This window comes from Porites lutea, chromosome 5, assembly GCF_958299795.1.
Source record: "Porites lutea chromosome 5, jaPorLute2.1, whole genome shotgun sequence".
In the NCBI taxonomy this organism is placed as follows: Eukaryota; Metazoa; Cnidaria; class Anthozoa; order Scleractinia; family Poritidae; genus Porites; species Porites lutea.
The window spans coordinates 33,134,514-33,148,109 of record NC_133205.1 but is presented as its reverse complement, the minus strand read 5'-3'; the positions used below and the strand labels follow the sequence as shown (position 1 = coordinate 33,148,109).

At 37.9% G+C, this 13,596-nt stretch overlaps 1 protein-coding gene and 1 long non-coding RNA gene across 2 annotated transcripts in view; both read left to right on the top strand.

Annotated features, from left to right (window-relative positions):
• The window catches only part of LOC140936280 (uncharacterized), a 217,528-nt gene that overhangs the window by 134,071 nt on the left and 69,861 nt on the right, over window positions 1-13,596 (top strand). The gene's annotated exons all lie outside the window — the stretch shown is intronic.
• On the top strand, window positions 3,256-4,338 carry LOC140937786 (uncharacterized). Its single transcript, XR_012165519.1, has 3 exons — window positions 3,256-3,395; window positions 3,502-3,543; window positions 4,219-4,338. It is a non-coding gene; the product is annotated as an uncharacterized lncRNA (long non-coding RNA).

The following is a 13,596-nucleotide window of genomic DNA, read 5'->3' as shown; positions in this document are numbered from 1 at the left end:
CGAGGCCGAAGGCACCGTGTAGCGTGGTTCATAAAACTGAAGGAATGTGCGTCACACGTGGATCACTTAACCCAGTGAAATATTGGGTTACCTACCTATAAGTCGAATTGATTTTCAATTTTTTTTTAGCGACAATAGAGTGACATCTTAGTCTGTAACTAAGGAAGCTGCAATTTGCAATCAGCAACAGAAGCCAGCTTAGTGCTAGACTTGAATTGTAAAAAATGTTTTCGTCAGTTTTTTTGGGAAATTTTCCACGAGGAAAATGCTTTCGAACTAACAATTGGGCAGGTGTATGTTTTCGCGGCGTTGTGAAATCATGGATGTCTCGCTGTTATGCTATCGATTCCAGGTTGTCACCGGCAGCTGAGTTAGATCGTATGTTTATTTTTCCTCTTTATTTCCCGAGCCAATGTTTTTCCACTCTTTCCCGAGCTTCAAGATATTCTTCAAGACACGTATTTCCCATCTCAGTTCAGATGACGAGTTTGTTGGTGAATCTACACTGCTCAGAAAAACGGTGGACGTTCTACAATCGTATTGTCTACCTCACTTGACTACCTTTGTTTGCGATTATTTCACACATATTTTGTGCTAGGTTGGTAATTACAGCGAGTTTTTTAATGGACTGATTCTTGCATTCACTTTGTTTACCAGATACTTACTCTTCCACTTACACGAGGTACTCCTGTTGAGCTCAAACGTAAGTTGATGGTCATTATTTACTGTCTTCACCTTTATCAAAGTTGCATTAAAATGTCCTAGGGTGTTAAATGTGCAATCACATTACATGATATCAGAATATGACATTGATTATGCCATTTTTGTCAGTTTAACTCTCTTTCTTATCACAGGAAAAAGGGTAGAGCTGACTAGGCCGTCAACCGGTAATTCTTTTAAGAGTACTTCCAAAGTAAATATGCTATTTTTAAAAGCCTAAGCTAGTTTTACTCTAGCCAATAACGGGACCAGATCGGTTTTTCTTTTTTTTTTTTTTCAATTGCTTTAGTGAAAGTGACTGGTAGGTAATGAATAATATGACTTTTAATCTAACAGCTGCTATTCAAAGTCGATCCACAGAAGAAATAACATTGCTTTTTTGCTTTTTTAGTCCGGTATTCAAAATATTTCTCCGTTTTTAAATGGTCTAAATATCCGGGCCAATAATTCATAAAGCGCTATCGCTGACTAAAATTGAAAAAATTAGTCGTCAGGTAGATCGTGATATCACTTATATAATTATTGGATGATTTACGTCACGCAACCGCTACTTATGTAACTCATGACCGAATACAAACACTTGACATTTAGATACTTTTGTATTTGTTCATTTTTTTTTTCAGGAAAAGAAGTTCACCTGACTACGAATCCACCCGGTAATTTTTCACGCTTACCCAGTTTAATTGACGATATTACTGGGCCTTTTCCTTTGCCCCGGAAACACCTTTGGCCACATACCTGCAAGAGCTGAATCATTAGTAAAACCAATAAATTCTTCTTCTTTACGATGAACAGAAAAATCAAAACAATAAAAACAAAAATAATAATAATTAACAACAACAACAAAAAAGCTATACAGGGAGAAAGTATTCAGTTTATCTTAGTTCTCATTTTATTCAAGTCTATTTTAGACTATTTTTGGGCTATTTAAGCTTGATGACGTTTTCACGAAGACTGTTATCAGACTGTACATTTGGAAAATTTCATGGGCAAAATAAAAGAAATACTCATTTCCTTTGTCATTTCTTTGAGCTTTTGAAATATATTACGTAATCATTTTTTTGCAAATGCGCAACTGCAACAACGTTGTTAAGGAAAAAAGGAAAATGTAAAAACCAGAATAGGAATTAATAGGCCCTTTGCAGGACTTGGTCACGTGACCATCCTTGAGCAACAATTATGGGATACAGCTCCAAAAATGCCTTAGATGGAAAGAGCACGAGAAAATTAGCCAGAAGGCCAATTTTGAGGGGACTGACACATAAGACTAAGATTTTATAGCTGCTTGAATTTCTGGAAAACTATAAGGATTTGTATGAAAAAAATCGCTGGACCGCACGCCATGCGTCCCAGCAACTTTTTTCAGACATTCCAGCAGCTATAAAATCTTAGTCTTATGTGTCAGTCTCCTCAAAATTGGTCTTCTGGCTAATTTTCCCGTTCTCTTTCCATCTGAGGCATTTTTAGAGCTGTAATAGTATGCCATAATTTTTGCTTAAGAATGGTCACGTGATCAAGTCCTGCAAAGGGCCTATTAGAAATATAGGGTTCATCAATTTGCCACGTATGTGTACAGCAGTTGCGTCTGCACTGGTTACTTCGCCTTAAAATAAACATATAAATAAATAAATAAATAAATAAATAAGAAAAAAAAAAAAACAATTCCGCAAATGAATGAATCCCAGAGTGGTTTTAGTAAGCCTAATTTATCCACATTTAGCTTTTTCCTTAGTATTCATTTCCTTGTAACATTTTACCACAGGTGTGGTAAAATATCTTTTTTGTAATCTCTTTAATTTCATCTAGAAAATCAAGGAACTACGTCCCCATCACAAACAAGCGAGGGTAAGGAAAAACAACAACAAAAATGTGAACATGATACACGTACATCGCCATGATCAATAAAACCCCCTAACATGGAAGGATTACAAAAAAATATATCCATCTATATATTTCTAACTGTCGCCCGGAGAAGAGAAAATGCATTGATCAAGTATAAACGGATTTTCGTGAACATGTTTATTTAGGCTTTTTTTTTTTTCCTTTTCAGGAGAAGAAGTTGTCCTTACTGCGAACACTCCTGGTAACTTTTCACGTTTGATGTCACTAGCTATTTCCTTTTGTTCTAGAAGGACCAGTATCAGACAGGAGTATAAGACTGAGGAGACAGTAATAAGACTACGCTATCTGTGTACCTATCAGTTATTTCTCTCATAAGTAGGTGGATTATGATTATGATTTTGCGGGCAAGTGTGGTCCTGAATAGAACTGTTGTTGACAGTGACAGACGTTTCGACAACGTGTGCAGTAGACATCTTTAGAGCCAACGTCAGTTGCATCACGTCTGTTGATTAAATTGAACTCTTTTTATTAACCTGATTGGTCAATTAAGTCGGAACATAACGTTATTGGTCGTCTATAAGTTAAGCCTTGATTTCATTGGTTATGAAGACTCTAGAATCTACACAGCCCTATAACATCACTGCTTAATGAAATGACTCTTGCGGTTCAAACCTTTACAGTTCTATGCCTGGATAGCTTTCTTAACACAAGTTGTACACCAAAGGGATCGATTTGTCGGAACGAATTGATATCTTCACTGCCAACCAACTGGGTCATTTTTTTTTCTTTCTGAACAGAAGCAATAAATCAATCTTCATCGTCTTCATCTACAAGTAAGTATATACTATATTCGTGTAAATTATCAGTGGGTGTTTCAGTTTTAGTTTGAAGAAAATGAAAACGAAATAAGAGCACGAGCTGCAATTTTTTGTTCTTAAGGTCAAGTAAGCCAAGAGAGTATTTCTGCATCTCTGTCTAAAGGTGAGTGTGGAAAATGTATGTTGGTTTGTTTGTTTTAGTACAGTTTACATGTCTTTTATATATATCTGTCTGGATTTGCAAAAGGTACCTCCAGGATTTTTTAGCCGACTGTCTCATTTGTGGCTTGTTCGGTACTCGACCATGTTTTTTCTCTTACGATGTTTTCAGTACAAAAAAAAAACCCTAACAAGCTGCATTAGACAAAAAACAAAACGAAACAAAACAAAACGAAACAAAACAAAACAAACAAGACAACAAAAAAACAAACAAGCAAACAAAAAACATGTGTTCATATGTTACAGCCCATGTTCTTTATGACCCTTCAAAAAGCTACACTGCTTATGAGCATTCTCGCTGTGGCCTGGCGTAACAGATTAGACTCTGTCAGTGACTATTACACGAAGGACAAATCATAGGTGATAACGATTGCTGCTGCTACTGTTGCTATTTCTGTTGTTGCTTTTCTTTTGTTGTTGGCCTTTCAGAGCTTTCTGTATTTTATACCATGCAATCTCAGTTCAACCCGATGTTTGACAAAATATTATTTTTCAGCAACTTGACAGTTCCTTTCAAACTTTGGCACTGCTCACATTATTAGCACCTGGGCTACTGCTCTAATTATGCATATTTATTTATTTATTTTTCTTTGTTTCTTCTTTTCTGGTCCTATATCAGGCAACAATGCTTCACGCGAGAGAATTGTAATCATCACTGCACCTTCGATCTTCGTGTTACTAGTTGTGACTGTTTCAGCTTACTGGTACTTTCAGTACTTAAGCACACAAAGACAACCAGCACGAGGTCAGTATTGCTTGATTTTTGTAAAATTATACGGAGTTTCACATCCTCTACGAGACAAAAATCGTAGCTTCTTATGTTATTTCAGGTGCTCGTTTGAGAAAACAAAAATGAACTTCCAAGCAATTCAGGAAGTTTAGTAGGAGGAAAGAAATACGTATATTACAATTTGTGTAAGAGCCTGTACTGTGTTACTTTTGAATGATGAACCTCAACGTGTTAGACACGAATTTAACAAGGTTTTTCTAAATTTTGATTTCTATTTATTTCATTTTTTGGCGCCATTCAGTGCTGTTCCCTCAGTGGTTTATTAGCACCCTCTGAGATCATCCGCGTGTTATCACATTAATCTCAGTCGTTTCGGGTAAAATGCAGTTTGGTTTTTTTGTTTAGTTATTCTCTAATGTTATGACGCCTTCATCATATACAGCTCTGCAGACGAAAAGTGGGTTTATAAGATTCTCTGTCCAATTCTTGAAGAAAAACATGGTTTGAGGTGTTGTGTTCACCATAGAGATTTTGTTGTTGGAAAACCGTTTCGCGAAAACATGGCCGACAGTGTTTATAAAAGCAGGAAAATCATTGCTGTCGTGTCCCACAACTTTTTCAAAAGTAAATATTGCAGTCAGGAAATGGATATGGCTTTAGGCCGATCATTGGATAGAGGAGATGACAGTGTTATTGTGATTAAATATGACGGTGTTGACACAAGGAAGCTTCCTAAAGCACTGAGACAGAGAAGCTATATTGATTACCCAAAGTTGATTGAAAAGGAAATGTGGGAGAGAAGGCTTGTCGACTGTTTAAAGCACGTTCCCGGCAAGAAAACGTCTCCGGTTAGTTTCGTGTAATCGACAGGATACTGGGCGGAGGCGAGGTGGCTTTCTTCTAATTATTAAAAAAAAAATGGTCCAATTTCTTTTAGTAGATTTGTTAATGAAGGTGGGATCCAACACGCATACAACCAATTTCAGTAACATGCACATCGGCATTCGTTTTTGAGGATTGTTAACTTAGACATGCCCGGTACCTGCTAAGATTAGACAGCCAGAGGCAGTTTGGCCCGGTTTCCCTTCAAGCACCACCGGCAAAAGTCCTAGTTATTATGACTCATGCCTTGCAGAGTGCCACCTACGGTAGTGCTACTAAAATGATCACTCGCTTTAACGTTTTGTTTTTAGTTTGCTATGTAGTTAACGAAATGCCTATCGAATTACGCTACGAGCAAATGGACGCAGCAACTCCCAACACATTGTTAGCCGAAAAAATGTGGGAGCTGTTGAATCAGTGGTCGGTTCCGGCAATTCTACTTTTTGCAAAAAACGCGGATTAAGAAAATGAAAAACGCCTAAAAATCAAGATCTTTATTTGTATTCTATACTCAAAACTGAAAAAAGGAAATCCTTTTTTAACTTCCAGTCGCCATTATGGAAACTTGAGAAAAGTGCCCCCCTTTCTCACGAAAAGCTGGATATTTTTAGGATTTGTCTGCGATATAAAGTGAAGCAACTTTCTTGAGTAATATTTATATCTCACGAATCGCAAAAAAGCTGGAATCATGGGCTAGTTTAGTTTTTCTGCAATTGCATGCACATTATCAGCAAGTATACGTGTCTCGTCTTTCATGAAGGCCTTCTTGCTTATCTCCCCAACCTGCTTAAGAGTATTACACGTCACATTCCCTCTCACTACTGCAAGGTACTTGCTCTTTTTTACACAAATCATATATATAATTTGTAAATTATAGTAATTATAGTAATTGCATTTTATTGTAAAAGATTGCTCGATTCGACTGCTCATTGCATTGTAAAGTGATTCTGAACAAACCATCTACCTACCAACATAATTAGACAAGTTCTATTTACTACCGCTTTCATTTTACAATGCAGACAACTAGGGGTACCTTCCGGCAAGTGCCAACGAGGCGAATTCGTTTATCTTTGGCGGAATGTGCCTATTCAGATCTTCGCGATATTTTTTTCTTAATTTTAGAGGTTTAAAATGGATTCCGCTATAGAAAAGGATGGCACCTAACTTCAAAACAACAACTTTGGCACATTATAGACTTTCACTTTTATTAAAAAATAACAACATGGCTTGAAGCTTTGTTGGTAAATATGAGCAAGTTAGCACTTACGTTTCATGGAAAATTCCATTGTATCAAAGCTATAAACGTTAGAAAGAAAAATATAGTTCAAATAAGGCCTTTGACTGCTGAAATTAAAAATAATAATTAAATTCAGAGCAAGAGCGTCATCAGGGATAAGAAAAGTATTTCGCATGGTAATATACATAAGAAAAAAAAGACATAAATAAAAACTAAAATATTAGGTCCGCAAATACGTTGTATTCCTCACGGAAGGTGAGGACTGGCTCAATGTAAATCGACCTACGAAGAACATGCTGGTTCTCATATAAGTTTTGAGAATATAACCCTATGCCTTGATCAACTACCGCTTAAAATTCAATTCACAAAGGAAAAGAGAACACTGAAAACCCTGGTTCTGTGTCGAGAAGCGAACACGCTACCTCAATGTAATTAGGGCTGCAAAGAACAAGCTAGTTCTGACAAAAATTTGAGCGTAAAACCCTATTCCTTGATCAGCTGCTGCTTTAAACGCAATTTATAAAGCAAACCAGAGCACTAATTGCCCTTTCAAAATAGAAATCGTATTAAAGCTTGCTCACCAGTTGGGCCCTCTTGAACAGACAACGAACAGCTGCACACTGAATCACCCAATCTTGAACCACGTGTTGTAAATACAAGACCATGATGTCACTACCCAAATATGGGGTCTTACTTACACCCAAATATGGTCAAAAATGCAAATTTTATAGGGTTACGCAGAATTTGAGGGGTTTTGCCCACATTGCGCGGCGTTATAATCTGCCGCCGAGTCAACCTCGCTTCTTAGCTCGGTTGCCTCGTTGGCAACAACAAGTTATTCTTGGTGCGGTTCACTGGCTTTTGGCCCACAAAACATGCATATTATGAGCTGAGGGAAAACTAGCTTTTATTAGCGTTCGAGCCAATATTTCTTCTGCGTACACCATTCATTCATTTAGATGGCCGTAAGTCCTTTTCTTTCGATCATTTTTGGCCTGATTCTGGCATTTTTTTAAAATCTGGTTTTTACCTGTCGGCAGAAAAACAATAGAAAAATGTGTTGGTAGTGGCGGGAAAACAATACAATCGTGATGGTGGTGGTGGTGGTGGGAAGGAAAAATGGAAAGATGGTGGAAGTGGTGGTGGAGGGAAAACAATAGGTGGTGGAGTAACCTGAGATCAGAAGTTATTATTATTATCATTTTTTTTTCTTCTTTGCTTCTTTGGCTAAAGAGTGGAAAAAAAAAAAGAAAAAACACGCACACACTCAAAAAACAAAAAAAACAAAAAAAAACAAAAGCATACCCGGTATCAAATTGCATTCAAATGATCCGTGAATTTTTGACTGCAACTTTTTAGCATACGATGAGATGGAAAATATTTCAATGGATCAAATTTCTATTCAGAACATTCTTCACAGTCAAGAAAACTGAGCCGGCAGAAGTTTCATAACTAACTCGCGTGTGTATTCACTGCTGCTCGCGCAAGCAAAAATGCTGACTGAAATCTAGGCTGCATAGCAAGCGTTTCTGCGAGAGCTCGTCAAGAAAGTAGAGACGAGACCAAAAAAAAGGAATGACAGGGGAGGGGGAGAGAAAAGAAGGAAACGCTTGCCCGCAAGCCCCACGATTTTGAAAAACTACGTTCACCCACGAGCGCAGCTTCTGATTGGTGCGGTGCTAGCTGGTAGTGTTGATTACTTAGCACTCGAAACATCAATCAATCCAGGAATACTTTTTTTTTTTTTTTTTCTAATCCAGGTATACTTTGTTTAAGTGCGTCACAGATCTGGTCTCATCTGATTTGTGGTCGTAGATTACAAATGCCTTGGACTGTTTTTTTATTTGAGTTGTGTTTGTGCGAAGGTTTATGAGATCAGAGTTCTTTCAAAGTATAATTGGAGATCGTGCAGTGGAGAATGACGGCGTGCGGATCTGACTGGAAAAAATGGACTAATTGTTGGAGATAACATCAACGTAAATCAGAACATCGGTACTCGACACTTAACTAAAGCCGCCATGGACAAGCGATTTGTCAGCTTTTTGAAATGAAAAGATTCTTTTTGATTATTGGAAATTTAGTGGGATGTGTTGTAGAGAACGTTTCGACACGGGCTGGAGAGCAGCCGCTCTGCAAAACTTATAGCCGGTGGAGTAAATTGTTCCGGACAAACCACTTTTGACGTTTTGACAAAGTTTCAGACGAGATAAAGCCACTCAAGAAAAACTGATAAGAAATTCTGTAGCAATCGCTCAGAGTTTCAACCTTCTTTTATCGTAAACGTTTTTTTATTAAAGTTCTAGCAATCGCCTGGAACGAGATCTATTAAAGAACAAAGTAATTTTACAAATCTGGTATAAATCCAGGGGTAATCGGTTCGTTATACTTCTATTTTGACAAGCTGTCAATTTACAAATGAACCGAATCGTGAAATATCAAGGGGCGTTTTCCAGAATCATGGGGTTTGCGGGCAAGCGTTTTCCTCTTCTCCCCTCCCCTCCCCCGTCCATCTTTGTTTTACCCCCGTTTTAACTTTCGCGAAATAACTCGATTAGAAACGCTTGCTACGCAAGATAACTGAAATCATTAACAACTAATGGATGGCGGCTTTTTGGCTATTCGGAACAGCACAGATCATCCGTATTGTTTCCTATCCAATCAGAAACAAGTCCGGATTCTGCCTTTTTTGCATGTGATCTGTGAAAAGATTGTATCATGCCAACCTCCCGAAAAAAGATTACACAGATAAAGGGAGAGGGTATGATCGCGGGCTAGTCGTGGCACAGGCAGCCCAAACTCTGTGGGAGTTCGTTAGACTTTGAATTTATAAGAGAATGTATGAAAATAAACAAAATACGTCCTAAATTCCATTTCTCGACAAAAATAGAAATAAAATGACTTACCTTGTGTTTGTGTCTTGTTATTTACTGTCTCTTCGCCGCTAGAGCCATTTGGAAGCCGTTTTATCGACGTTTAAGATTTTGAATTGATCTAACAGTGAGAAAAATTGAAAGGCTGGGGACACTGACGCCGACCGTTCCAGCTCGAAGGTCCATAAATCCCATGAAGATGGTCCAAACTCGCCAAAATTGGAGTCTCACATTTTCATCACAACCGCTGGCGAAGCGCTTGATTTTAACCTTTTTTCATCGGGGTTTTCTTTCTCGGGTTACGTGTTACCGGGCTCTTGGACGTGACGTAATTAACGGTCGCTCAAAGCTTACGTCACAGTGACAATTTGCCTCCGTCCGGGGGCGGGCACAGTGCATTGAAAGTGTCATCGCAAGTAGCTCGGTGGGAGGGTCCCTGGGTCCATTTGACCGTGACATAGCGCGCCAAAACATCACGCGAGCGCCCGGCTATTTACACTCAACTGAGCGACCGAGCAGTCTCCTTCGCCTTCTTCTTGGTGTTCGTTACTTTTTAAACTCCCACAGAGTTTGGGCTGCCTGTGTTTTAACCTTTTTTCATCAGAGTTTTCCTTTTTAATTGGATGTCGTTAACCAAATGGTTAAATAATAACTGATTTAAAGAAGACTTGCTAAGCTTTATTGTTTAACGACATCCAATAAAAAAAAGGCAATCAGCGGGACGGTTTCTGGCTGGCACGTATGAATCTTGCTACGCATTCCTACTGGTCGAATACTGTAGGACTTTAGTTTTCTTAGAGGGCTAGTTCCGGACCGTCTGGTTGGATTTTCGATCGGAAGGTACGAGGAGAAACGCGAATTTTTCGACCTTTTTGCTAGGAAATTTGAAAGCGGAGCAATGCGATTTTCGGGTGAAAAATCGCTCCGGCGCTAGAGCCCTTTCAAGACATGGATTTCACCCTTGTCCTTCTATTATAAGGAACAGTCAACCGCGAACTCAAACTCCTTCATCGCTTTTGAGGCAAAAGGACGCCTATATACCACAGGTAAGGTAATTCAGCGTTTATTTATCATTGATTTATATACATAGTTAGCGATATAGCGCTATAGGTGAGGCAGACGGTAAATCTAGTACATTTACTATAAAATAACAATCAGCTACACCAACAGATTGTGTGGACCCCCCGTGCTCTAACTGGATCGATTTTGAGGAAACTCTTATGTCAGTCATTGACTAACAACCAACAGCCCACCCACCCCCCCCCCCCCCCCCCCCCCTTTGTGCGACGGACGTCCCTTAGAAATATAAATTGAATTAGAAATATAAATTGAATTTTGTTGACGTCATGTGAAAACCAAGAATAAGTGTTGCCCGGAAACCTAAAAAATGCACCAGTAGACGCGACGTTTACACTGAATGTCGTCATTAAAGCTTTGTCGCGTTGTCGTTGCCAGGCAACTCCGGATACCAACGGATAGAAAGATTTATGACCAACCCAAAAGCGCACTCTGCTTGCGATCCTCGCGCGAAAAAATTTTAAAATAGCTTCGCTCGCAGCCTACGAGAATTATATACTTTTTTTACATTATTTATTACAGAAATTATATTTTTTAAAAACTTGTTACTTTTTGAACTTACTTAAGAACTACGTCCGACCCGGTTAAAAGATTATTTAGAAATATACTCTACATTCCGCAGATTTCTCTATAACTATATCATCGACTTCCTGTTCAATATTTATTCATTTATTTATAAATTGCAAGCCTTCATACATCTTATATAATCTTGTAATTACAAAATATATGATATAGAGAGTTAAGGCAAAAGGAAACTCAGCAAGTTCCGATGAGCTTTTTAAAGGTTCCCGAATGATTTCTTTACATAGTTGAAAATTAAAAAGGTGGAATAATGAGTATCACTTTACGTATTAATCAAGGTATCAAAGAGTATTTTTCGCTGATTGTGCATTTGTATGTAATGCTTTCTTAATTGCCTTCCTTGATTTTAATTCCTTCAAATCATTTGGTAAACTTTTCCATATTATTCCTCCTCTATACCGAATAGAAAAATTTTCCATAATGCGTTCTTTTAAAATCAATGTGTATTTTTGAAGCTGACCTAGTATTATGAGGAGTGTATACTATCATTTTTTACGAAGTAGTTATCGAACGTTTCAGGACGTTTGCCATAATAATGTAAGTACATGAAGTTTGCTATTAGGTACAGGTACAGATTTGTTTCATAGTATATTGATTATTTTTAATAACTTAAAAAAAGGCTGAAAAGTTTCTCGAAAACTTGAAAAAGTCATGAGTCTTACCATTTCCTTTTGTGCTGTATAAATCGATCGTAGTCTAGTTGGATATGTGCTTGCCCAGTTAATGTTACAACAGGTCAGGTATGGATAAACCATGGTATTCCTTTAATTTTTTTAGCTCTAAATAATGTTTTGCTTTAGCTCAAGTTATTCTTGCTATTTTTGATACTTTCATTGAAAAATAATTGATATGAAATTTGCAACACAATTTTTCATCTATGTATACCCCTAAGAATTGTGTGTGATCGACTTGTTTTATATTTTGGCCTGCAATATTTACAGTTACATTTACATTCCGCAGATTTTTTTCTACAACTATCCACTTCCTGTTTTCAGATTTCCTTCGATTACGCATCCTATCACTACGTCAAGATAGTGCAAACCCTTATGTTTTTCATATCTTGAACATGTGTGACTATTTTAACCGTTGCTTTGAACAGAGTAATAATTACAAGTACTGAGTAACCCGTTTAGTCAGCTTCTTTCGCATCCTGATTGCAAATGGTGTAAGCGTGACGTCAACAACCCGATGTACTTCCTATTTCCGCTCGGGAAGTCAGTTGAGGTAAAGGTCACCACCTCAAGTTGCTTTAATGCACGTAGCGCATGGTTGAATCTTCCCCCACGCGTACAAGGATCCGACTGTAGCTCGACATTTACAAGGTTTTTTGGACAAAAATACGTCCAAGATGTTTCTTAATGCAGGCCAGGTTTGTGTGGAATCTGTTAGACAAACGTCACCTCTGATGTCGGATCTGGAGTTAAAATCACAAAGGCTAGGTGGTGAACCGTGACTAGCCTTTGTGCGTTTTAAAAATAGTAATAATATTTATATTTTTACTATCAATTGATGAAAAATATAAAGTATCAATATACGCATTGCATTACATGTAAAATTTCGCAACTAAACTTAATTCATCTGAACAGAATCAAATTTAAATCATCTAAATACTTGGAATAAATTTGTTTCGACCGAATTCTCAGCGTGTGTGGCTTGCTGGGTGTACGCAAATTTCCAACTCTGCTGCGCTACCGACGAAGTAGTCGACGAGCAAACAGCAGGTAAGAGCGAGAATAATGGGAGGTCCACGTGACACATCTCAAATGTCGCGTGCTGTCTCGTTTTGAACCTTTTCCGCCAATGGAATTTTAATTGATGGTTAACTCCCTTAGCCAGCACTTAAATTTACTGAACTGGTAAACCGTACTAAATCACTGAGTACGGCTTAGGTTCGAAATCACGAGATGTTGCTATCAGCAATCTACCGAATTCTCTGTGTAGCGTGCTTGTTGTATGCAAATTTCCAACTCTGTTGCGCCACCGACGAAGTGGTCGATGAGCAAACAGCGAGAAGAATTTGCCTGGAAAACTGCTCTCATTTGACCAAAGATGTCTTTACAACACAACTGAGCTCTGAGGTAAGAAATCTTACTGGAGAATCGAGGTTTTCTTTCACTTGAAGAGATATATGTTTCTGGCATAGATTATTACAACCAGATGAAGGATAAATAATGGCCAATTTTGCATGCCAAGAGTTCACATTCCATCTCTTACGTTAAAGGACAGTTATTGAAACTAGTGGTTTACTGCAATCGACTCTCGAACGCATTTCAACTTCAATCTGCAAAAGTTTGAGTAAAGGGCTCCTAGGTCGGCATTTTCGTTTACTGAAGTAAAGCTGGATATATTAAATGAATTCTGCTTGACTGTTATGTAAAGACATTTAATCAAGAAAACAAGGTTTATTTTAATAATTATGGTAGCCAGTGCATACTATAGACCTCTATATTCAGGAATAAAAAAATTGTAAGTTAGTCTCTACAGTGTGAAAAGAGATGAATACGCCAAAAATTCTGCAAGTGTCTTTTTGTCCCATTTCGAACTCGATTACCGTACACTTTAATTAAATTCTCAACTTTTATTTATTGCTGACAAACTCGGTGTCAAAATGTTTAAAAA